At 42.3% G+C, this 24,064-nt stretch overlaps 1 protein-coding gene across 3 annotated transcripts in view; it reads right to left on the bottom strand.

The window, feature by feature from the left end:
• Window positions 1–24,064, bottom strand: part of TMEM132D (transmembrane protein 132D) — a 277,467-nt gene that overhangs the window by 10,737 nt on the left and 242,666 nt on the right. The window lies entirely within an intron of this gene.

Raw genomic sequence — 24,064 nt, 5'->3', positions numbered from 1 at the left:
GCCTCAAAGTGCTGATTCCCACCTGAGAGGCAACAGATCAAACCTGCAGGCAAAGTGACCCTGAGGAAAACATTCTGCCTGGGAGCTGATTGCCCTGAGGTCCTTCACCTGTCTCTGTGCTCTGCAAGCTGCACCATACCCACAAGTGAATGGCCTGAAAACAGGGATTAACTTTAGTGGTGCATGGGGCCAGGTAACAGCTTTCACTGTGACTTCCTCATTGCCTCTGCTTCCAGCTAGCAACATCTCATATTCTTGAATATTAGCTAGTTAATGCATCAGGCAATTAAATGTCTCCATGGGTGATCAACCTAGGACTGAAACCATCTCTTAGAGATCTGAGGTAACAGGTAAACTGTCTTGCAGTATGAAAACCAGTTGGGGGATATTTCCAAACATTACAGAGAAGAGAGCTGAGCCCTGGGAGCCCTCTCCCAAGCAGACCCCTTCAGCCTCCCCTGCAAGTCTCTGCTCTGCACTGAGCAGCAGCTTTTAAAGCATCCATAGATAGCACAGGGGGGATTTGGCTGCTGTTTTTATTAGACTCTGTATGTGTGTGAAGAGCAGCACACAGGGACTGGAAAAAGGCTGAGACTCTCCCATGTAACAGAGGTAATTGCTGTATTATGCTAGCAAGAGATGGGAATCAGACTCTCAGATTTTAAATTCATTAAAGTTCAAGCAATAGCAAGAGAAAGAAAATTTGGCAGGCAAACAGATCTCAGTTCCAATTTTATCAGGGTATACTACAGAAAAAGAGAGTTAAAAAAAGAATCCACCCCTGAAAACCTACTATATGAATGATTCAATAAATACCATGACCTTGTGCTTTCAGGATTATGATTTATAAAACAAACTGATGGTCAGGAAAAGAATGACTATACTTGGGATACCCATTTGTGCTGTTTTCCTTTCTGTAAGTGGAGATGGCAACAACTATGAGCTCATTCGGTTCCCAGCCAGCCCTTCACTCTTTGAATGAATAAGCATCACTGTTCACTGCAGTTTGCATGCAGTCCTAACAGAGGAACAGCAAAACATGGTGCAGAGTACAGTACATTCTTGTAAATCAGGCCAGGACGTTCAGAAACAGGTCATCAATAGAAAGGCAGATTAGCCATGTCCGCGTTACTACAGACACATCCAAACAATCCACCTTCCAGCACAAGGGAAAGACTAAGATGTAGAGAAAGAAAAACTGAGTTTCTCCATCTCCTTTGAGTTTTCTAAGCTGTTTGTTGGAAATGAGTGAATATTTAGTGAAATGATTTTGGTGGGACTCAGATGAGCCTCTGCAGGATGGATCTGCACGTGAGCACAGACCATCCATCCAGCTCAGCAGCTGGCAACCTCTGGGCAGTCCTCAGGGCTGACACAGGCGAAGAGAGTGATGGGTTCCCCTTCGCACACCTTCTCCATGTTAATGCTGACAGGGGCAGCACAGAGAAGCTTCTGCTGCCACTGCCTTTTCTGAGCCCATGTCTCGTTTTCAACCTGTAATGGATTTCAATTCCTTGCTATGTCAAGCAGTTCCTTTTCTTTGGTGTTAATTCTCATAAACAGCCTTTAAGTACCAGCCCTCCTCTCTGCTCTCCAGTCCTGGCTTTCCACGACTCACCACACACAACAGCAATGGCTGTGGTTCAACTTTATTAAACACATGAATGGAGCCACTGCACATACCCTTGGATGCGTGTGCGAGCCAAAGAGAGGGCCTGCACTAAATCAACAACAGCTCCCCGACAGTGAGCTATTAAGGGAATTATGGGGTTGCAAAAGCTTGGTCTCCACAGTGACAGATTTCAGAAAACTATTAAACGCATTATAAAATGCAAGAGGGGAACTACAAAGGGCTGGAGCAAGGTGGGCGATCTGTGGGGAAAACCAATTTGTTTTCTTTCCAAAGTCCAGCAATCCCACCTATATCTCCTTTTCCTTTCCCCCTTTGAGTATTGGTATGTCAGGAATGGCAACTCAGTTTTCAGTGAAGGTGACAAGGGTTCAAGAGCGAAAGAGTAGATTTTCCTTTACTGCTAATGTAGTGCTGGGATACACCTCTCTGTGTTGTGACCACTATAATTCAAGGGCATTATAATGCCATTAAGCCCTTCTGGTGCTGTGCTCCCTTGCTGAAGCCTTTCTGGGCTTTCTGTCGCTGGAGCTTTTCACACAACCACGCTGAGCTGACTGCCATTAATTAAGGGAAGCTGTACTTAGTGCTCACAAGATGCTCCAGAAATCCTCTCAATACAGGGGACTTTTATCTCTCGAGGGAACTGGGATTTGAATGGCTTTTTTTGGCCATGAACTTGGTAGGTTACAGAAGTGCTTTGGGTTTCGTTTGGCTCCTGCAGCTCCACCTCTTTTTCGGTGAACAAGTCAGACAACTTTCTCTGAGTCACATACATATCTCATCTCCCTGCACCAGGGCAGCAGAGGGCAGAGGCCCATTCCTTGCTGCCAGCACAGCACAGAATTAGGAATTAGATTTCTAAGTGCACCATGTCTGTACCAAACATGTGGCTTCTGGCAAGCTGGGTGTCGAGTTCAATCATCACTACTATAGAACGTGCAAGGTGGTGTATTTCAAATGAGCTCAGCATTGCATTTAATTCAAACCCTTAGTCCTGTTGTCAGAAAGGGGAATAGAGTTAAGTCACTGCTGCCTCCTTCCCCAAAATCCTCGCTGTAAATTCCTTCAGCAACTTTCTACACGGGGTACCCCAAAACTGGGCCCAAAACTCAGCTGATCACCCCGCAACTGTGAAAATGATGCGGCTGTGTCACTTTAATTCAGGATTGTTTCCTTGGCAAATACTGACCAGAAAAGAAGGGGGGCATTGCTGGTCCAAGGCATATTTTTATAATATAAAACTTTTTTGATAATAAAATACTTTTTTATTAAAGCCTGTTTGTGTTCTTTGAAAAGAAGTCAGCTTTGTCCTTTAAAGCACCCCCATTCTGTACGTTCTTCAGGTGTGATCACAAGCAAGAGAAATTAGTTTTTATTGATTTCTCTTATTTTATTTCACTGTTTGCTAGACTATCTGTGGAACAAAACGCTAAATGCTCTGAAGTCTTGTATTAGCAGGACTTCAGCCAGCCTAGGAAAAAAATGGAAAGAAGCAATAAAGCCCCTCATAAATCACACACAATCCATATCCCACTGACCTCCTGGCATCCAGTTCTCCAGTGAACATTATTCCCATCCCTTTCCTAAAAGATTTTACTGCTCTTCCCATTACCCTTTTGCAGAGGCTGTATATGGTAGATATGAATCTGTGTGGCTGACTATTCCTTTGGTCCCGTAAACCCATGTTAGCTCTGGGCTGAATAGAATCCAAAGATCTAATGGGAGGGAGGGTACATCGTAACTCCCAGAAGAGGTACCCAGCATTTCACTGTTAGCTCTCAGAAATAGCTTTAATAGTCTTTTCACACCAAATTATCATCATTAAATTCCCACAGGATAATGGTAAAACCCTCACAGGAAACTGCTTTTCTGCTACAGTAATTCTGTAGAACTCTTACAAAGTCACAGCTAATAAGTCTTTGAAAATGAGATGCACCTAGAGCAGTTCTGGTTTAGGCATTTCAAGGGTGGCCTATTAGGAAAGTGTCTGACATTTCCATGTAAAACCTGTATTTCAGAAACACTCTGGGACTCTGGTCCCCTGTGCATGTTCTGTAAGTGATCCTTCCCTCATACAAGCATTCTTCTTTTATAATATATGCTTCAAACAAAGCCCTGCCACCTTGGCAAGCTCATGGGATCTCCTCTGATTTAGCACTGCGCACATTTTCCTTGGTCTACCAGCATAAATGGCGATATTTAGTAACGTAAGTTATGTTAATGAGCCCTGCCTAAATCACTGCTGTCAGAAGAAGAGTGGGGGAGTCTCTAACAACCATTAAAATTGAATGAGGAGGGAAATAAATAAGCAAAACCAGCTCATTTGAGCTATAAAAGACTCCAGAACACAAGCTGTGTACCAAGGTACAAAAGGATGAGGCCATTATTAGCTCTATAAGTCACTTATAAATGACTCGGGGGAGGCGGAGTCACCTTTAATCACCTGCTCTTAACCCGCAGTGCTGGAGTGAGATACGTTACTGTGATAACTGAATCCAGCCTGAAATGATGCAACGCAGAGATAAATTACTATAACAAAGAAGCAATGCAGGTGGTAGGTCAGCTCTAAGCGCACTGTGCGTCCCAAAAAGTGACCTCAGATTCTGTGAGGACCCCAAGTTTGAGAAATCTCTGTCCTCAGACTTGATAGCATCAGCAGAGCCATTAACTACCCTGGATGCTGCTGGAATTAGGAACAACCACTGAACAGCTGCTCTTAAGGAATAATTAAAGCACCTCCTGTGCTGCAGAGAAAAGAAGATTTTTATTCCCACCCCCCAGGAAGAAACAGTAAATGGATATAGCATCAAGTTTAGGGATGCTCTTCCCATTCCTCAGTCAGTGACTTGTTATGTTCAGCAGGGTGAACATCTCAAGCCAGGCTGCTCCACAGCTGCTGAAAGGAGAATGACTTGTCTTGAACCCTAACGACTGGATTCCAGACACACTTTAAATCTAGCATCACCTTGACAGCTTTCCCCATGTGGGGGGATGTACACTGCGTAAGGTCTTCTTAATTTTAAATATTTTGAATTTTGACTGTAAGTATTGAAGTATCTGCCAAAATAGCTGCCAAATGATGAGCTGTGTTCACAAGGCTTTATACCTCATCATCCCTTTATACTGGTTCTCTGCTCTGTGCAGAAAGGTTGTGCCTGCTTTAGAGGTGACAAGTGACACACCTGAACTCTACAGAGTCAGGAAAACCAGAGGGTGCTCTCAGATTTGAAAGTCCTCACCTTCAAAGCGTCCACACTTTCCTGCAGTGTTTTTCCTAATGCATCATGACACCAAAAAATGCTGCGATCTGATACCAAAAAAGCTATATCTGCTTTTTGATCCAGAGACAAACATCTCCCTTAGTTTCTAAGGGTCTTTAGAGCTTATCTCCTGTCAGGCATTTTCATAGTGTCATCACAGAAACATACCTAGCACTGCTCCAGAGGAAGTTCAGCAATAAATAGATATTAGCAGAGACCTGTGCAAATGAAAAATGTTTTTTTTCACTGCACTCATCCACCTGAAGCACATCACAGTGGATACTGATTAAGAGAACTCTGATACAAATTAATTTATATTAAATTCTTTGGTTTGTTCTATAGCTTTGTGGCAAACATCAATATATTACCCTCAGCAAAATGCACCTGAGTGCAATATGCAATGGCACGTTTTAAAAGGACTTACAGTTCTGGGCAAACATTTAATTCTAGCTGCGAGTTGTAAGTATTAAACTTGTGAAGTTACGGATCTGACACAATGTTTGCCGTTTGCTGGTGTTATCAGCTGAGAAATCCCCTCATTGAAAGTTTCCCCTCAGGAATCACCTTTTGTTTTTTTTTAGATTGAGATTTGGTGCATAAGATTTTGGTGGATTTTTCCCTTCCATATGGCTTTTGCACTCATTTCCACAGTAAGAACAGTTAAATTTATTTCTATGCAGTGGATCTGCACAGAATCCATACACTTGTCAAGGATGTAGTAAGAGAAGAGCAGCTGCCACGCAGTCATTTACAGACACATCATTAAACCCCCTTACACACCATGCCCAAGTACCTGCCTAAGGAATAACTGCAGTCTGGAAAGAGCTTCATCCTTGTCCTCAATTTGCCACAATGCACAGGACAGCCAGGAGCCACCTTGGATGACACGCTCCCAGAGCACATGGGACTCTCCTATGGGACAGGCAGTAGATGAGGAGGATGAATGCTTCATCTCATGAGGGCTTTCAAGACACCTACATTTGGTTTCATTTCTGGGTCACGAAATGAGTTTTCATTTCAATTTCAAATGATTAAAATTATGTAAAGATACCGTAACATCAAGAAAAAATGTTATTTTAAAATGAAAAATCAAAACATTTCATTTTGGAAATGTCAAAACAAGATGTTTCTTTGACACAACAGGAACCTGCTAGCATCCTTTTCTTCCCTTTTCTGTCAGAGATTAAATTCCTGGGAAATCAGCATAATTTCATGAAGCTGTTTTACAGAGCTACAAATCTGACTGAATATATTGTGCCAAATTTTCCCCAAGAAGCCATAATCAACTGGGGCCACAAATCAAAACAAAACCTTCACAATGAAACTCTGCTCAATTAAAATCCAATCATATGAAATCTGAAGTACCTTTAGCGCAATGAATAGTGCTATTCTCATCTGCAGAAAGGAAAGTAAAGGCACAGAACAGACTTTCTCAAAGCCTGGGATTAATTCCCAGCTCCATCACACACTTACTAGATGACTGTGTGTAATGTATTGAGATCCATATTCTCAAGGATATTGAAGTGTTATCTCTCACTAAACTCAAGGGGAGTTTGGTGGCTAAATCTCTTTAAGAATCTGGGCTTTAATCTCCCTTTGATGTATTTGTAAAATGAGGATACTATCCCCTTGTTTTACAGGGATTTTGCAAAGCTTAATCTAAAGGAAACAAGAGCGAGCTCAGGTGTGAGGGTTACACAAGTACATCTTTCTCTTGCTTGGAATTTGTCTGTACTTAGAGGACAGTCCTTCCCTTTTTTCACCTGCACCAGCACACACCCACACCAAGGGCACAATACAGTTCTATGGGACGTAGTGTTAAGGGTGAAGTTGTGTCCCTGGCAAGCAGGCGATGCAAGGAGAAATCAAATGGCTCCATTCACCCCTGCGGTTCTCCACTCCTTTTGCTGCTATGGCCATCCCTCATTTGCTGTTGGCTAGGCTGCAATTCCTGCTTTCCAGCTGGAAAAGGAAGGTGGTGACTTCCTGTCCACCTGCTGCTCTTGATATTCAGCAAGCGGTGTTCCTGCCAGCACAGGATAAGCAAAAGAATGAGAGATGGCTTTGGTGTCTGTGCCTCTAAATCGGTGGGACATGGAAATAGGCAAGTACTGTCTGACAACTAACCAGAAAGCTGCTGGACTCGACCCACCACCTCATGCTTTAGATTTTAGAAGCCACAATTGTTTGTAATGAATGTGTCAACACTTTCTTGCTGAGGATAATTAAGCTACATCTCCCTGTTTCTCTCTTGATCAGAAAACCACATGCACTCTATAACACTCACTGTATCACTCACTGCTGGCATCCAAGCAAAGAGGGAGAAGAATGATGAACACATCCAGTACCCCAAGCTTTTTATTACTAAACTAAGAATGGCATTTCTCCCCTCCTTTCAGGAAAGCTTAAAGAGGAGTAACAACAATAGAACAACTCTGCCTCACACTCAAGAAAAGACAGGAGACACACAGGCTGCTTGTCTGTGGGTAATAAATACCTGACTTCCAAGTGAAGCAGAGCAGATCAATAATATGACAAATCAGACAGACTAAACACTGTAACCACGCTGCAAAGGGGATGGTCAGTCTTCCTTATTTGTCAGAACCAGTGAGTGAAGCAATGCTGGAGAGAGAAAGGTAATTGAGAGCACACAGCTTGAAACAGCCTATTCCAAGGGCTGCTCATACTGTATGCCAAACCCACACCTTTGGGAGCAGCTGGGAGGAAAACAGAGAGAACTGTGTGCACCACGAATCTGACCGAACACACAGGAAGGCAAGGTACTTTATGGAATTCCTGTATTCTTCCAGGGCAGCTGAAGGACCTCAAGAAATGCTGAATCTCCCCAGATGCAAAAAGGACTGGCAAAGGAATGCTGGCAGTCCCACCGTGAAGCAGTCCCACTGTTCCCCAGCATTCCCAGCACGCTGGAACACTCCAGAATGAAAACACTGATGTCAGACCCACACTGTGAAATGAAAGAACCAGCAGCATTAACCTGCAGTCAGTAACTTTGGTTTTGTCTATAATTACCATGACAGTAAAACTAGGTGTGCAAAGAACCTATTTGTCTTATCTAGGACACTTGATACTCCCCTTGTCTACAGGAAACCAGAATCCCTGCCAACTCCTTTCTGTTCCACAAGCGATCCCACCTGCAATTCAGCTGAAGTCATCAAATCTCATTCACAAATGGCCAAAAATATTTCTGTTGGCTACCATAATACTGATTTTACACTGCTTTGTCCTATATTAAGCAACAAATCTGTACTTGGATGAATTTACCAGGTACGTGTTTTACTCCCTCATATGCTGATCACAGAAGGTATGTGTGTAATTCTCTCTGGCATACACCAAGTTATTCCTCACTGAGGCATGGTTTCAGCAATGTGGAGATCACTCTGTTTTGATAATCACCAAATCCAGCATACTGTAGCAACACTCTACAGTCAGAGACGAGACCCCTTGTACCCAGCGATGTTCCCTTCATACAGCTCCTACGACATCTAACCAAGGCAGGGAATCAGACTTCTATTTATTGTTTGAGATAGAGAGCTGAATCACACAGAGGTCAGAACACATGCCCAAGTTTTCCCAGTACATGTGTGACCCAGCCCAGAAACGATTCCCAAAATCCTGGGCTCTCCTACCACAGTGCCCTGTTACTCCAAACCAGGGCAGACTCTGCTGTGTTAGTGAAGAGTTCCCCTGACCCCACTACCTGTGGGAGCTCCACACTTCTGCTATTGGCACACACACTGCTGTCACCCTTTTGGCATTTTCCTGGTGCTCAGCATCTGTGGTACCTTTTATCTTTTGGGGTGATACCCTTGCAGGATCATCACATAAGCAGATGGAAGGATTGGACTGTCTGAATCTCAGCAGTATTTGCTTAATACAGTATTTCCATTGGCTATGTTGAATTTTCTTTTTTGGCACTGCCATCACATACATTACAATTATGTTAACAAGCCTGTCTTTCTAAAGAACTCCTGGTTTTCTCTTCATTACCCTGAAACACATTTCCAGTCATTTCTCATCCATCCTTACCAGGTCACTTTTGATATATTGTACAAGTGCAAAGGAGAGCTCTCCTTCACCAGGAATTCAAATGACTATGACATATACGCTGCTTTTGAGGGTGTAGGTGGGATGGAAGTGAAGTATGCATGATGTGCTGAGTAGTGGGTACCACAGCTCCTCCACACGGCCTGCTGCACAGTGTAAGATCCCATGGCTCGGCAAGCTCTGTGCTTCAGCTCCCCTTTCAGACTGGGCTCCTAACTCAGGAGGTCCCCAGCTCAATTTCCGAATCTGAGCACTAAAGGCCATTGAAAGTCACTTATCACCTACAAAACATTCACATCTTATTCTGAGATTTGTATCTGTTACTCAGAATTGAGAACACGGCATGATCTAACACTGACTCCAATTAAATGCATTTTCTCTCTGTTAGAAAAAAATAAGATCCTCTTTTACAGGGTTTTCATAATTTTATGGAAAACTACTAAAAAATGAATAAAATACAGAAGTTCTTTTTGATCAACTGAAGCAAAATGAAACTACCACCCTTATTGTGGTTTTAAGCATACTGCTACAAAACTTGATACTAGTTTGGTCCAGCAAAGAGAAGAGACATAAAGAAGCCAGCTTAAAATACATTTTCTTTAAGGCTATAAGAGAAATGTAAATCTTTACAGACCATTTTTGACTTCTAAACTAGTTAGAAAAAGGCACTGGGCTGATACATTCTCTGCCTCCTTGGATTCACTCATCTTTCATCTCCATCACTGCACTGCAGGCTGGAAGCACTGCTTTTTTTTTTCTTTTTGACAACATTCTCATTTTTCCAGTTTCCAAGAAATCTCTAGACAGGGATTGTCAGTTCTAATTACGCAGCTCGTGGTGCAGCGACAGGTGGTTACTGAAGGCTCAGAAATGACACTGACACTTGCAAATGGATTAGAAAGTTTGGCCTGTGCTCTCGACAAAAACAGCCATAAAGGAAGGACAGCAGGAGAGTGGTGAAGGCTACTGCATGGGACTGGGAAGACCTGTTTTTTTGGTTCCTCTACCAATACCACATGTGCAAGGTGCACCTGCACTACGACGTGCCAGTCCTCAAGCTTGGAGATCTACAGAGATTTACAACGTATCTAACCAGCTAAGCACTAAAAGCAATATAAATGTATGCACAGTGCTGTGGCCATGATTTATCTCTGTACCTTGTCCCACAGAGTACAGCACCAGGGAGACTCACTAGCTTGGGCATCTCTGTGCCATAGGCCATGGCATGCCATAGACATTGCAGGCATGTCATGTCTCTAGCCCTCCAGCAACAAATTGGATGCGTGGTCAAGGATCCAGTCTTTAGTAGAGTCATTTACCATCCATCAAGGGAAGACAACAGCACTTTTCTATTTCACAGGACAATCTTTGTGTTTGGAGCATTAAGGATGCAAGATTTCTGCCCAAGGATTTCATCCAAACCTCAGACTTTTCTCTGACTCTGGTAAGCTTTCATTCTGCCAGAAAAGGGCCCGGACTTCTGCCCTCAGACAAGAAGTGTCCTGCTTGTCTAATTTCTTTCCAAGAGAGTTATGGGTTATACATAAATTTTAATTAGGGACACCACTGAGAACTGATCTGACCTAAGCCATGTATGAGACCAGACCTCTGCAGACTTGAAGGAGGTGAGAGCACGAAAAAGAAGTGCGTGAAAAGACCCTGCAGTGAGAAGGGAATACCAAGATGAAAGGAGAGGAATTTGAACTCTTCAGTGCTCTCACACTTCAGTGTCCCACAAGTACAGATCTGCAGGCAACTCCTTCAGTTTAGCCATGTCTCAGCTAGTACTTAATAGAACAATGAACTATTGCTGCTGAAATTACCTGTGTAACTTAGACATCATCCTGAGCAAGGGCACTGCATTTCAGTCACTCCAATGCAGGGAAAAGGAGATTACATGTGTTTAGTAATGGCAGGCTTTAGAGCTACAGAACAAAGAGATTTCAATCTTGGTAACAGGATGACTTCAAAGAGTCTTAAAGATCCAGTTCTCTTTCTGATACTGAGTTTGTACAGGCAAAGCCTAGTTCTGTTCCTCTGGCAAGTATTCAGACATCCACCATTACCACTTAGAGGAAAAAGGAGAAATCTGCTGCAATATACATACACTCATGCATGCATGCCAGGCTCTGGAAAGTTGGCCAGCACCTTGCAGTGACTGGAGAAAATAACGAAATAGCAAAGCATGAAAAATTTCTCAAAGAGACCTAAGCCTTTTTAAGCCAAAAATCAGCTGCAGAGAAGCATATATCTAAGCAGACTGTGCCACAACAGCAGAGCGGCAGCCATAATAAACAAATGCCAGATGAAAGCTGGCATCAAGCAACATGGACAGGCCACAATGCCAGGAAACGTTTTCCAAACAACACTTGCTGTCACAGTGACTGCAAAGTTTGTACTGGAACAGGAACATCCTTCCCAACTGGAGCAGTGGGCTGAGGTGCGGAGCAATGAGGGGATTTCTGTCCTCACTTGACTCACTAACACAACCATCTCTTTCTGCAGTTTCCTATTTCTGGAGAACTGAAAATAAATGAGTTCCCAAGCTGGACTGCAGAATGGCACATGGCCGTGAGCTCGTCACCCCTCACGCTACTACGCTGTGACACATGGAGGTCAGACTGTGACCATACTTGCATGAGTTGCAGCAGACTGGCATGGCTAGGGGGGTCACTGCCTGATAGACTTGCTTTTAACAAACTCCTCTCCGCACCTTGCTTGTTACCAACCAAGATCCAGACAGGGCATTCTGTCCTTTCCCCCTCTGCTAGGGACTTGCTCTCCTTGCACTCATTTAAGGAAGATTTCAAGCTCTCAACGCCTTCTGATTTCCTTTTAATGGGGAAACAGCAGTGAATCAAGCGGTGCATGCCTATGTGTGTGCAGGCACGTGTGCGTGCATATGTACACAAGGCCAAAGCTGGGAACAGGACGGGTGTGATCCTGGCATTCCCAAGTATTCCACAGACTGGGTAGCAGTGCCCTTTCTGTCAGGATAAAAGGAAAGTATCACCTTCATCATTCTAACATGTCTCCCACCATCTGCAAACACCACTGCTACTGACGCTTACCTTTCATTTTACATCTCTAAACAAGCCCCTCGTGATGGCGCAGATCTAAACCCATGCTCCTCCAGTGTCTCTCTGGGGATAGAAATAATCCAAAACCACTTGCTCCCCACTGTGAACAAAGGTCGTTATTTTGACAAATTAGTTAAATCTCTCTCAGTCAGCAATGACGACCCTGAATTATTCAGCATGCATCTGTCTTCTTGCTTATAAAAACGACCTGTAAAGCAGAAAGTGTATTTCCCTTGAACCACTTCTTAAAGATGTAAGACAGTCTGGAGTCACTCCAATGCCCCTTGAAGTCAATGGGAGCCTTTGAGTTAATTTTCATTTAATTAATTTAATTAAATTTACAGATGATGCCAAGCTGGGAGGGGCTGCAAGTACACTGGAGAACATCTTTAGAATTCAAAATGATCTTAATAGAGTAGAAAATGGTTTGAAATAAATAGATGCAATTCAAAGAAGGTAAGAGCAAATTGTAAAGCTGGAATAAAAAAACTGAATAAAATACAGGATGGGGAAATATGGGAGAAAGGAAACACGTTATTTCATCTTTGTCTCCGATTCAATATTGATCACAAAACCAAAAATAAGTCCTGTTATACTGGAAAATATATTTTGCACACTAACAGACAGAACAATGCAACCCATGTGAAAACCACCACTGAAAGCTCCTCTGAACTTCTAGACAGGAGACAACTTGACTGCGGTGTTCAGCACACTTCCTGATGACCTGGAGTGAACTACGGTCTTTGTAGCAACGTTAATTTATGTTGCTAGAATGCAATTAAATGAGTTTGCAGTGCACAAAGTAAACTTTTTTTGTACTGTCTTCTTTCAAGATGTGATAAAATGCTAATATATTATCCTCACCTGTATTTACAGCAACAATGGTGATAATTTACGTCACTTTGTGAAGTGTTCTGATGTGCAAGACAAGCCATTGCCTAAAAATTGATTGCATTTCATTAAACCCAGAAAATTCAAGGAAAACACATATTAAAAAGATGGGACAAAGCCATTCTGCTTTCCTCATATAGCTAAACAAAAGGCTGATTTAGGACCAGTTAAATTACTACAGCTCAACTGTTTCATTTCCGTGTTCCTTTTTTTGTACAGTCAAATAAAATAACAATGGTGATAATGATGAACATTTTATATTCAAACTCTTACTATTATCTAATACTGTCTCAGCATTTGCAAAGAATGTATCTCCCAGTAACACACTGTAAAGCATACCACTGTGAAGTCTCAGTGCCTCTGTATGCACTTTTTTCATAAAACTACTTGTTTCCATAGTATAGCTATTATTATCCTCTTTGTGCAAAAGAAGGAATGAAATGTTTACAAAGTTTTCTCCTGCTCACAGAGTGCTGGGGAATCTGCAAATGTTATCTGGGGCTAGAAATGAAGTCTCATTACTCTGAAGTTTAATAATAATCAACCAAACCACAAAAATATAGAATCATAGGATAGTTACGGTTGGAAAGGACCTCCAGATCATCTAGTTCCAAGCCCCCTGCCATGGGCAGGGACAACTCACACTAAACCATGTCACCCAAGGCTCTGTTCAATCTGGCCTTGGACACTGCCAGGGATGGAGCATTCACAACTTCCCTGGGCAACCCATTCCAGTGCTCACCACCCTAACAGGAAAGAATTTCCTTCTTATATCCAATCTAAACCTCCCCTGTTTAAGTTTTAACCCGTTACCCCTTGTCCTATCACTACAGTCTCTAATGAAGAGTCCTCCCCAGCATCCCTATAGGCCCCCTTCAGATACCGGAAGGCTGCTATGAGGTCTCCACGCAGCCTTCTCTTCTCCAGGCTGAACAGCCCCAACTTCCTCAGCCTGTCCTCATACAGGAGGTGCTCCAGTCCCTGATCATCCTCATGGCCCTTCTCTGGACTTGTTCCAACAGTTCCATGTCCTTTTTATGTTAAGGACACCAGAACTGCACACAATACTCCAGGTGAGGTCTCACAAGAGCAGAGTAGAGGGGCAGGATCACCTCCTTCGACCTGCTGGTCACACTCCTTTTGATGCAGCCCAGGATACGGTTGGCTTTCTGGGCTGCAAGCACACACTGAAGCCAGCTCATGTTCATTTTCTCATCAACCAACACCCCCAAATCCTTCTCCACAGGGCTGCTTTGAATCTCTTTTTTGCCCAACCTGCAGCTGTGCCTGGGATTGCTCTGACCCAGGTGTAGGACCTTGCACTTGGCATGGTTAAACTTCATAAGGTTGGCATCAGCCCATCTCACAAGCGTGTCAAGGCCTCTCTGGATGGCATTCCTTCCCTCCAGCGTATCAACCAAACCACAACTTGGCATGAATAGAAAAGCCAGGCCTGAAACTATTCCCTCTCACAGACATATTCTAGAAAAAGTAGTGACACAAAAAGCACACTCATTGAATGGATACAAGTCTAGGGGAGGACTGAAAAATGCAGTTTCTGCTTCACCTCTGCCATTTGACCTCATGAAAGGTTTGTCTTCTCATTTTGTTCATTCAATGGTGTTTTATTCACAGCTGTTCAGACTGTGAAATGACAGACTCTGATAGGGAACTGGAGCTCCTGGTCATTGAGACTCCATGCTCTTGGGAGATGTAGGTGTTGTCATAATAGAAATGTACTAAAAGAGACAATAATAAACATGGAAAGAGCAATTGTCTGTCTTGTGTGTATAGCCCTTACAATGAAGAAGAGAACAGACACGTAAGATTTAGGCTATGATGTGCCTGGGGCTAATAGCAAAGTAAAGTCAGTTCTTAAAACATACTCGGGGTCAGCATATGATTAGAAAAACTTCAGCTTTTCCCACCATAACAAAAGAGAAAGCCAAATTGTGCTCTAGCTCTCAACCTGTCAGCCCCATTGCAGCTAATGGGGTTACATGGCAGAGCAGCCTAGGTGCCATTTGGCCTGTAAGTGAAAAGCACTTGATCTTGCTGCTAACCTGAGACGACAGTTCCTCCGAGCTTCCTTCCACTTTCAAAGAAATGACAAGAGAAACACATTCAATAAAACATTTCAAGAGCTAGTTTCAGTGAGGATGGGAAATCAAAGGTGGAGGATAATTTGAAAGCATTTTGTAAGATTTTAGCTGCTTGTTCCCCATTGACTCTGATGGGAGTCATGCTGCTTTGATCTTCCAAATGCTTTCACACTCTCTCCATCTGACAAGCACCCACACCATCTATCTGTTTACTGTTAAATCAAGGTGAGCCCCGAACTTTGATTTCAGAACTATCTTCAAACAGAAAAGAAGAAAGAATAGCCAGATTATGGAAGAGACCCCATCTGAAACTATATAACCCTGTTGTATTGACGCATCTTGCATATTCTCAGTTTTTAGCAATTGATGATGTTAATAACAAAGCTACATAACTGATCCAGAAGCTCCTGTGAAGCTTCATTTCATGTGAGGACACTAGGGTATAGAAGCTACAGGAAAGAGCAGACATGGGTCTGTGTACTCCGTACCTGGATTTCTTCCAGCAAACTCCTATTTAAAGCCTATGATGAACTCTGGACAGTTAAGGGAAGAACTGTACCAATCAGCAGCTTGTCTCTCCCAGCACAGTTTGAAAGAAGTAGAACAGCTCCATGCATGCATTCTCCATGCATACATACAGCAAAGACATGAAGAGGAAAACAGAGGAAGCTATGACGAAGTCTTTAACCTGGATTTGGCCTTGCAATTGAACAATGGTGTAATTAGTTAGCAAAATCTTCCAAATTCACCTAACAGTGCTTGGATTTCAAGGACACTAGACAGACTTCGGTGCTGAGGTCCCAAATGATCAGCTACGGATATCAAATTCTGCTAGTTCATGCTGAAAATCCCTCTCTGGAAATCAGGCTTACACTACAAAGGATGGATGACTACTCACATGCCTAATTCATTACAGATTTTAAACTCAGAGGCATAAGTGAGGCACTTCAAAACACCAGGATTTGCACCGAGTTCTGCAGTACCCTGGATTGACCTGCAGCTCCTTTCAACAGATATATCCACCTCCAGAGGAACATTTATGAAAACATGGAGCAGAATTGTCGAGCAGCTGCTTCACTTGCTCTTGCAGTGCTTAGAGACATGTTACACCTTCACTAGTCCCTGAAAGAGTACCTGCTGTTACTCACACAGGAGCTGGCAGAAATGAACCCTCTAAAATAAAAGATCTCCTGAAAATAGCACATAGGGGAGTGGAAAGGGGAATCAGCAGAGTCTGACAGTCGGTTATTGTTATTTATTTGAATGAGGCAGGTGATGGAGCCTTAGTCCTGGACTGTCTCTCATTCTGCTACAAATCACACAAATACACAGCCACAAGCCTAAGACCACTCAAAATATACAACAAAGCTGAGGCGCCAACTCCTCTTTCTTGACTCTCATGCCTAAGTAAGCTCAGAATCAGGCCAGACCCATCAGACCAGGGTATGCTGACTGTTCCCAAAAGCAGTGCTTTCAGAAGTACTACCACAGCACCAGCTAAGCATCAGCACTTACCTTTGCAGATACTGCTGTCAGGGGAGGAATAAAGCTTGCAAGAAAGTGCATCTCAAGAGGCTGGTGCTTTTTAGCTCGGCAACAAGTGCCTACATTTGTGAACTGTGTTAGAGGTTAGACTTCCTCACACAGACCTACATGGAAGAGCAGAGCTGTTCTGCTGACATTTTAGCGGGATGCTAAGATGACTTTTTTTCTTAAGCTTAAGAAATCCACCAGGAGGATGAGTGGAGCAGTTTTTATAACAAGGCTCTTCAGGAATTCCAGTTAGGTGGATATGTGTTTCACTTCTTTACAGGGTATGCAAGTGGTAAGACGGTGCAGCCTGTCAGATCTCTGCCATTTCACAGCCACGCTTGCTCTTTTATAAAGACCTCATGGCCAAAACCCAGCAACACTCATGTACTTAGTGTCGCTGCTGTGCCAGATATACTCAAGTCTTTAGTGCTTCACTTATGCTAATCTGCAAGTCCCCTGCATAAACATGCCCTGTCCCATCTTGCAGGCACCTAGAGCAGCCAGGCAGCTGCACCCTCTCCTCTTGGTTTCCAGACAATGTGAACAAACTGGACAGCTCAACTGTATGGAAAGTTCCTTGGAAAAATGTACATAATTAATGCCAAGCTCTCAGCACAGCAAGCTGGCAGGAGCTCGCTCTGGTTTTATCCCTCATACTCACCAGTGGGATGAGAAGACAGCTGATGACAAGGGCTAAATATTGCTGCGATTGAGCTCAACCTGGTGCATTATTCTGGCTGCTTGTAAACTTACATGTTTTATTTAGAACAGACTGGGCTCATTTGGTACCCTGTGCTTGCTAATCATGCACTTGTCACTGCGGCTTCAAAGCAGCAGATTGCAAGGTTCACTGGTGTCCCGTCACTCTCTTCCTATTTCCTGCTGGAAGCCCAACTGTGCCATCACTCAGCGCACCCAACTTCAAGACCTACCATGTATCTGATGACTGACACTCATCCATTCCCAGGCACAGTAAGACTGGGAAAGAGGGAGCAGTTTGTGTGGTATAGCACTTAATGGGCTGCACAAAGCCTTCTGAACTTCCCCAAGAATTACCTGTTGTGAGATTTTCAGGTGACTTATTAAATTCCTTATTTCCCCTCAGGTCAATAAGGGTTGTCTGCCTTAGGAAGATGTTACAAGGCACTTGCTAAGATTATCCTCACCATGCAAAATCATGCTACAGAAAGAGAAAAGCTGATTACAGGATATGTACAGTTCCTCCTTGGGCTCTTCCCTGCTGTGTCTCACCCAATCTCTGTGTATGTGTGTGTGCATTTCAGTGGGTTGAGATACAGCAGTTAAGAAGAGGCTCCCTAATCCTTTTCATTTGTTTGAAAAGCAGGACTGCATATAATGGAGGCAGAAGGAAAATGAAGTGCGATTATTTCCAGCACAACTATGATTGATGCAAAATCTCAGTGTACAGTTATTCATGCCTATAGGATTGCTTGGGATGAAGTTGCATTTCAAAGTTGTTGGTTCCACAGGTTTTTTTGCATAAAGCAGTACTAAAAAAAAGTTGTTCTATCACCCTCAGAAACTGAGAGGAGATCTTAGCACAGTTTCATCTGGATCTTTGAGCCTTCTTCCCTCAGACATGTGCAGACAAGGGAGATTTTAGGGTTTTTTGCACTTATAGATGGATATGTGTGAAACCTGAAAGGCTTTCACAAGCTAAAATAAATCTTGCCACATTAGCAGACACTTAGATGGAGACATCACTCACATGGCATCTGTGTCTGTCCTACCTGCTTTTTATGTACAAAAACACATCCACAGAATTAGCCTGGCCAACTCATTTCACAGAGAGTGCTTTCTTCCAGATACTTATAGCTGGCTAGCATGTAAATGTTGCTGTCTAGGCTCTCTGGATTAAAACAATTTTTCTCATTCCCATACCTACTTGTAAATCTTCTGACAAAATTTCCAATGGACCAATGTAAGCTTCTTCCTCTTTTGCACAGCTTCTTAATAGACTGTGTGTACTGCAGCTGCACGTTCCCTTGTAATACGTTACTCCTCATGCAATTTTAAAGTTCATCTACTTTTAGTAAATCTGGCTGTTTCAGCTAACAGTTGTGTAGCCTTACGGATTTTTATCAGACAAGCAGATCATCTTTTTAACACCTTGAGTTTCTGGCTTTCATATCTTTCATTAAATCTATCTCCCTTTCATGATTTATATTTATGCCAATGCCCAATTCTATTACAACTCTCTCTTCTGCTTTTTCAATTTTGTCTATTATTCTTTTTGGGTCTATAATATAATTTCAGTGGCTAACACATGGACTGTCACTTCACATTTATGATCTGAAACATGAATGCGCCTTATTACTTTATCTTTATGAAAATCCATGATAACTAATGCACTGATTAAATTTCTACCAAGCAGCTTTATGTTCAGTTTCATGATATCTGGCCTCTAACCTCCTTCTCTCCAAACAAACTTTTACATCCATATTTACATATTGAGATCATTACAGTTCTTTTATCTCCCTGTCCCAATGAATTCAGAAGCTTATAATGGATTTAGGCGGGAGCTTAATTAGAAACTGCTCTTTTCTGCATTTCAGGCTACATTTCAAGTGAAAGAGAAAAACATGACTCTAACAAATGAAACACTTGATGTAACTTCCCAAAAGGCCACAGCTAGCTAGGTAAGTATTTAGTGGAACAGACAAGTATACAGTGGGAGATCACGGTGGTGCCCCATTCCCTAGGAAGCTGCCATTCATTTTATACTGGTGTATGTCTTTGTAAGAAAACCACTCTCAGCAGTTTCCCTCTGGTTAACAAGGACACCAGTGCAGGCAGAATGGGATCATTTTCAGGAGGGTTTTTCCCTTATTTTTCTTCTTTCATGAGCAGGGAGGACCTCCAGGTATCACTGGAGAGATACACTCTTTGGCCTGCTGCACTCCTGTCTTGCTATCAAGAGGAAAGAAAACATATGAGGCTTTTCTACTTACGCGTAACTAGACTGCTCACCGCAGTGTCAGCTTCTGATGGAAGAGCCAAGCTGGGGTTGTTCCCAGAATGAGAAAACGTACCAAACTCCAAAAAAGCTTGCCTGAGTGATCATCTCATTATGACTTAGCTCATTAAAACTCCTTAAAACTTAGGGCAGCCCTGAAGCAACCATAAAATCTGCTAGCAGCAAACTGGTCTGCAAAGGGACTAGATTCCATAACACATAAACATGCTTCTCAGTTCCAGCTTTTGTGCTGCAGGTACTAGGCGGGTCTGAACAGAAGGCTTTGCATCTAAAGGGAAATGCAGTGATAGCTGAGTAATAAGTCTGATTATTCAGCAAAATTTTCTATACTTACTGCAGCTGGCTGGTGGATGAGAGTGTTTCTGCTTTTGGGTTGGTGGACATCACCTGCTTACTGTCAGACCTTGCCAGAGGTAGTTCAGATTTCACCCTAATCATGCACTTAAACTCATCTTTTGAACTATATTTTCCAATGAAACCTGAAGTTGAGTGCTCAACTCCCATTAGACTACACCAGGTCAGTGACCTTAAATCACACTGAAAACCTCAGCCTTACAATCAAGTTGTTTTTCTAATCCTTTCACTAAACAAAAAATAAATGACTGACCAGACAAAGCTAAATATTACTAAATCTGGGGACAGCCATTGTAAAATAAGGAACGCCTTATGGCTCTAAAGGATTGACATCACCTTGACATCAATCTCTGGCAAAAGTATATGATTAAAAATACTTGTTTGAACTAGAAGCTTGTAAATCACTTCACCCTTGACAGTGTGTAAAGCAGGTAACTCACCTTTTGCTGATGTCTGAGTGGGAAAGAGTCCAAGACTCCTTCCACGATGTATCCTCCCTCCAACAGCACAATACCAGATTATTTCTGTATTTGTTTCCTGTGCTGTTGAGTGAAGGAATTTCTTGCCCAGTTAATGTGCTTCTGGGATCATCTTCAAATGTGCCCCAGCAATTTCTGATTTATCTTTTCTTCAGTTTTTCTGTGTTGGGCACACTTTATGACATTTAATGTCTCATTTTATGCACTCAGTTTTCTCAGAGCCTCAACAGCAACAGAACAACCAATCAGTCCATGAAGAAAACTCTTGCCAGCAATTAGCCCTGCTGGAGATCAGACGGTAACTGTCAGATCTGGAGACTAAGAACTACAGGATGAGGTTACTCATACCTATGTACAGCCTTCCTTGCAGCCTGAGCTCCAAAGACATAAATATCAGTGAAGGCAGCCCAGTTTAATCTATTTAGAACACAGCAGGAGATGAGATTAGACACACACATTGTTTAACCTGGGAACAAAGGGCAGAATTTGGAAAGCTACTTGTCAAGGTGTCTTCAAAAATTAGTGTAGTTCATGCAACTGTATTGCCAGAGGGACTGTTTCTTCTCCTGTCTGCAGGCCTGTGTGAAATCCTTGTGATGAAATTCTCAGCCCTAGGGAAACAGTTGCTTTCAAGATTTGTTACAAGCTTGAAACTCAGCTCAGCATCATCAAAACGTGTGAAGAACTTTCAAGGAAACATGGGCTGACTTATGGCTATGGCACTGAAACAGCTAAAATTGGCTCTGGCTGATCTTTGCTTTCAGCATCAAGCTGATGCCAAACCAAACCATCCAGGGACAGTGAGAGCTGTGCTTAGACACAAAAAAATTTCCCAATAAGGAACAGACTTTCTGTTCTCTTCATCAAATAAAGTGCACAGCAATCCCATTAACTGCACTGGGTTAACTCTGGATTCTCAGCAGTAGGAATCAGATCTAATCATTACAAAAATTGTATGTGTGCATGTGAGACTGGGCCTGATTTCTTCCGTTAGTGACAGTCAAGTGCAATTAATCCAGTGCTTACAGATGATGCCTAAAATGTAGTTCAGTACACATTCATTGTGCCTTTAGATGTTAAGTCACCAGGGCAAATGATACTTTCCTTCATTACTGAAGTTTCACTCTTCCCTCTCCGACTGTTAGTGGAATGAAATGGAGCATGTAATGGAACGTCATGTTCATAGGTTTCATCTTGGCATCAGCTCCAGGTCTGCACAAAATCTCAAACCCTACAACAGCTTTTCTCATACTCAGAAATGCTGAAAAAAATTGCTGAATCCTGAAGTCTAAAGAAGGTGCCCTAAATTTACTCAAACAAAACCCTTTACAGTTGCAAAATAAATACCTGCTTGCAAATAATCTGGTTATTTTAATAGTTATTATATGGAAGAGATTATATAAATTGAGAGAAAATATCAGCTTTCTATAATACCCACCTGCTCTAAATACACACACCTTTAACTAAAATTGAAGAGCCATTAAGGCCAGTTTTTATAGGTGCTTAGGTTTCTAATTCCCAATTAAATTAGTTGGATTTGAATGCCTAAATAGCTTCAGAAATCAGGCTTATCATCCAATAACCAGTTAAACAAGACAATGCTGCAAAACAAGGTTGAAACAGGAAAGTTGATCAGCATTCCTGGAGTAGCTGATGTGGGAAAAATAATAGCACTAATGTTTCCTACAAACAGATATAATACCCCAGCCCCAGCCTTAGAAAAGGAAGAAGACCAGATCCTGTCGCGTGTGTACAGTGTGAGAACTATTATAGATAACTATTTTGGATAATAAACTGGACTCAGGTAACTCTTTGCATTCTGACATCTCAAAGCACTTTTCAGATGTGTTTTATTTGTTTATCTTCTTATGTTCTTGGAAATCCTTCAGAAGTATTACATCAGTTTTGCAAGTAACAGCAGGGAGAGCAAGTAAATGGGTAGCCAAAAGTCATCATGGAAACCAGGGAAGTGCTGAGAGCACGAGTCAGGACTACACTGCACTTGACAGAACAAAACAACACAAAAACATCTGCCTCCAAACATGCTCACTCTGAGTTATTTAAGGATAGCGATTTTTAAGATTTAATTATGCCACACCAAAAACATCTCTGGAAAAGAATAAATTGGTCTCTTATGAGATATATTTGTTTTGCCCAAGCTTACCTAGCTCTGCAAGTGGAAGCTGAGCACTTCTGCAAATGTTAAATGAGGAACTGTAGGATCTGGACATGCCGTAAATGGTGCTTACGAGACATTAGGGTACCACTAGATATTTTGTTGTCTCAAAGCTTTCAGAAAAGATTAAAAATGGGGCTGATATTAGAAGACTAAAAACTGGCAACTCAAAGGGTAAGTAAGGGCAGAAACACAGAGAAAAATATATAAGATGCAGCAAGCACAGAAAAATAGCAAGAGCAGCAGCAACAGTGGCACAGCTGGAGAGCCACTACAGAAGAACTGCAGGAGGACTGAGAGATGAGGCTGAGTTGAAATGATGGGTGGGTGTCATTAGCTGAATGTTAGCAACAACAGGAGCAACAGAGAAGATGGAGAGAAGCCTATCCAAAGATGGACAAATCATCTCCCATGTACTGCCTTTACATTCATTTTCCTGCACATATATGGACGGGAAGAGAGACATGAAAACCTGCTCTGTGGATAGAGATGTTTCACCTTAGGACTGTAGCAGGACATTAATGTATAATGCCTGAATTTAGAAATGCTCTGGACTGCAGAAATTCAAGTATCACTCTCCATGGTTTCAAAGGGAACTGTTCACCCTCTAGATCTGTCTCTGCACTTCTTTACTCCTATTAATTAATGCTTGGCCTGGTAAACAGTAAGCATGATTACCTGCCTAAAGCTGAACAGAAAAGTATTTGTGATTCAACCACAAAGGTCTGAAACTTACCTTGCCTAAGTCAATTCATTTAGCCTGTGGCCTGATGCACAAAGTTCTTGCCATTTAAGCTTCAGGCAAAGAGGATTACATGCTTGCCTCAACATGGGCCTAGAAAGTAATGCAATATGGTTCAGACAGTGGATGAAAGGGAAGAAACCTTCAGTCAGCAGACCTGCACAGACTCTTTTACATAAGAAATCTGGAAATATTTCTAAGTCCTTACTCAGCCACTAATATTTTATCATGACAGTAATTTTTATGTGCTGTGATTAAGTTAAATTTAACAGGAGTGCTTCCTTAAGAGTCTGTCTCTGTCCTAGTTAATGTATATTAGTAACAATCATAATGCTGATAGCACATTTTATATAAAGATCTCAAAGCATTTTTCAAGGATTTAGTATTAATGTTCTTTATCTGTCAAGGTAATTCAGAACCGTTATACATCTTTTTGTATATGTCTATGCTGAGACAGATCAAGCAAATGACATGCCAATATTCACAATAGCACACCGATGTCACAGCTGAAAGCATACGCCAGAGCCCCCACTATAACCAGCACATTTCAGTGCAGCATCTGAAAACCCATCCAACAAGTTATCCAACTGTTCTCCTATTTAATTAAGGCAGAGGCAAATGAAATGAAAATCAAGTGTCACACACTGTATGCAGACTGAGCCCTTATTATGATCTGTAATGCCCAAATCCCAACCCAGATTTAACCACTAGACCATACCTCCTCTCTTCATCACCACTGAAGAAGAGA

Source organism: Pezoporus occidentalis, unplaced genomic scaffold (genome assembly GCF_034315485.1).
Source record: "Pezoporus occidentalis ecotype Australia unplaced genomic scaffold, CSIRO_AGI_Poc_V1 ctg37, whole genome shotgun sequence".
Classification (NCBI taxonomy): domain Eukaryota; kingdom Metazoa; phylum Chordata; class Aves; order Psittaciformes; family Psittacidae; genus Pezoporus; species Pezoporus occidentalis.
The sequence above is the reverse complement of the archived record's forward strand: the minus strand, read 5'-3'. Positions and strand labels throughout refer to the sequence as shown.